At 52.8% G+C, this 3,029-nt stretch overlaps 1 long non-coding RNA gene across 1 annotated transcript; it reads left to right on the top strand.

The window, feature by feature from the left end:
- Positions 1 to 832: 832 nt before the first annotated feature.
- LOC125516822 (uncharacterized) lies at positions 833 to 2,349 on the top strand. Its single transcript, XR_015608338.1, has 2 exons — positions 833 to 1,657; positions 1,768 to 2,349. It is a non-coding gene; the product is annotated as an uncharacterized LOC125516822 (long non-coding RNA).
- The last annotated feature ends 680 nt before the right edge of the window (positions 2,350 to 3,029 follow it).

Genomic DNA, 3,029 nt, shown 5'->3' with positions numbered 1-3,029 from the left:
CTTCTTGGGAATGAAGAAGAGGACGGCACTGCGCCGCCAAAGTAAATGCATGCGCGCTCCTCGTGAACTTCACACACACGGGAGCAGCTGTGAGTGCAGGCCCTCGGAGGGGATCTCACCGGAGCAACTTGCCGTCCGCGGTCCAGTGGTCGGGGGACGGCCGAATCCATGGACGAAGAGCCACCGGAGCTGTCGAACTGCATAGAGAGAAGCAGCAGAGGAGGTGCAGGCACTGGTCATCGGTGCCGCAGGAGGAGGAAGAGGGGCGGTCGGACCAGTCACCGGCGACCGGATCCACGACGGCGCAGGTCGGCTGGGTAGCGCGGTGGCCGGATCCGGTGCTGGTGGATCCCCAACGGCGCGGGGCGGCCGGCAGCGTGGCGCTTCTAGGCGGCCGGTGGAATGTGGTGGGGCGGCGGTGCGGCGATGAGGAAGGAAGGCGGCGTGCCGCGGGAGGCGGGGCGGCGGGGCGAAGGCGCGGGGTGGAAGATGGGGCGGGAGGTGGGGCAGTGGCACGCGGAGGGAGGCGGGGCGACGGTGCGAAGGGGCGGGGGGAAAGGTGGGACGGGAGGTGGGCAGCGGCGGGTTGGCAGGAGGAGGCTGTGGGGAGCACGGGGAGTGAGATGAGTGGGCTGGTGGATAAGGTGGGGGTTGGGTTTTTTCTTCGTGGGTGGGGGTCAGGTGTTATCAGAATAAGGTGGGGATGTGCAGAATAAGGGTCTTAAGGAGTGTTATCATAATAGACACTATTCTAATCCAGGATTGGAATAACTATTTGGATCACGCAGCGCCTATATAGGAGCCGCAGGATGTTCCTGAACTAAAAAAAAGCAGAGCCCCCTCGTCCAGCCACTCCCTCGTCCACCATCCACCACCCCCACCACCACGTCCACCGCCGAGCCACGCTGCACCTGACACGAAAACCAGCCGACGGGCCACCTCCGCCCCTGGATCCGGCCGCCGCGCCACCTCCGACCTCGGATCCGGCCACCGCGCCGCCGCCTCCCCCTGGATCCTCCCGCGGGGCCACCTTCTCCCCTGGATCCTCCCGCACCATCGCGCGCTGCCGATCCACTAGACCACCTCTCTGCCTCGATTCTCGTGATAGCCCATCACCGCCCTAGCTCCGGCGAGCCACTGGCCCTAGCTATGGCGCCACCCTCCAACGCCTCGATGTGTTGCCCGGCACCGACCCCCTGCCTCTGGCGCGCCACCCTCCGCTGCCCCCACTGCCTCGACGCACCACCCTCCACCGCCCCACGGCCTCGACGCGCCACCCGCTGCTGACCGCTTGGCTCCGGCGCGCCACCTGCCGTCGCTCCCACCCGGACCCCGGACGCATCTCCTACAGCCGTTCCCTGCCCTTGGCCCCGACGAGCCTCTGTCGCCACTCATCCCCGCAGCGCCTCTCTGCGGTCAGGCTTCCAAAAGCAGAGCAGATCCATGCTCCTGCAGGTCAACTGCTACTCCCGCGACCGGTCAATCTCCACTAGCGCCTTTGCATCGTCTCCTGCATCGCGCAAAAGGTCTCCCCCTAACCAGCGATGGCAGCGGTGTCCGGGTCCAGCCCCGCTCACCTCCCCAATCCCCATCCCACTGGCTGACCTGCAGCTGGGGAAGGTCTCGATCTGCAACTGGAGGAGATCTCGACCTGCAGGTACATATGCCCGAAAAGTTGAACCTACTATGGATACTTGGTCTTCTAAATACAGTTGGGATTACAAGAAACACATGTAGTCACAAATTGTCATCAATGGCGGTGTCTAGTTTCAGGCGGCGACCATCAAGGATTTTTTTCTGGAAAAGGCATTCCGTGCCGAGAGAGATGCCTCCATATCTTCTTGTGGGTATTTGCAAGTTGTCTTCATTCTGTTCTTGTAGCACAACCGCGAACCTGAGGAAAACTAGAGGTTAAGATTTCACGGCCAGGAGCTCGGTCACTTCTCAATCCCTATGTCCTATGAGCTGATTCATTTAGAATTTTGTTAGATTAACTAGCAAGCAATTTTCTGCAAACTACAAAATGTACAGAGTAAACTTTGAGGCCGAGCACAGCGCGAGCTTCAGTTCATGGCAGTCACCCGGTCCCTACCAGCCTTATGCTATTGAATCAGACGCGCAATAGAGACTTTATTCAAAATTATAGAGATGTTTTATGTGTGCAACAAAAACAATGTTCACATTTCTTATGCGTGGAAAATCAAGAACTGATGCCTTCCTCTGTTTGTATGCTCATGCCCTGGGGGCTTCGGATGAAAAGTACCTCCTAGTTGGGCTATGTCGCAGAGATATATAGACATTTTGGATTTTATTGATTTTAATAAAAAAATGCATTTTTCTGTTGGTGCATGAAGCATGTCCATGAATATCTATCGGTTCTTTTTTGAACTTCCGTGAGTAGCTATTAGTGAATTGGTTGACATCTGAAAGATAATTCGCTGTGTTATTACTTTCGACACTTTCTCAGATTTTGAGATTTCATTTTGTGTATATAATAGAAAGAGAAACAAGTTCAAAAATAAGAATTGACAAGGTTCAAAAATATGTAACACGATAAAAAGTCCGTGTATGAAATTTGCATGCAGAAATAAAATGAAATCCATAATAAAGTTCATGTATAAAAAACTTGAAGTTCGCACAGAGTAAAGGGGTGCATTTCTGAAAAACATGTACTGAAAAGTACATGTTCTTGAATTCCTCATGCTTCTATGGTCGTCCCCGAGGAGTAAAAACATAGAGCCTACATGTAACATAATGATAATTTAAAAATTGTTCAAGTATTCTCCTCTAGGAACGTTGATGCATACAAATAAACCAAATTCGGGAGGTTGGAAAAAATCAAACCCGTCAATGAAAAAAAGGTACCTAAAATGGTGAAAAGGTACTGAAAAGGTTAAAAAACTAGAAGTTTAAATTAAATGATGAAGTGGCTTGATGTTTATTAGAAAACTAGGATTTTTTCTGTTACTAAAAGAAACAAAACCAAGAAGTCCAAATTAAAAAAGAGGAGCAGTTCGATGTTTATACAA

Source organism: Triticum urartu, chromosome 6A, assembly GCF_056163025.1.
Source record: "Triticum urartu cultivar PI428250 chromosome 6A, HENAU_Tu73, whole genome shotgun sequence".
Taxonomy (NCBI): Eukaryota; Viridiplantae; Streptophyta; class Magnoliopsida; order Poales; family Poaceae; genus Triticum; species Triticum urartu.
This window is presented reverse-complemented; position numbering and strand designations above follow the sequence as displayed.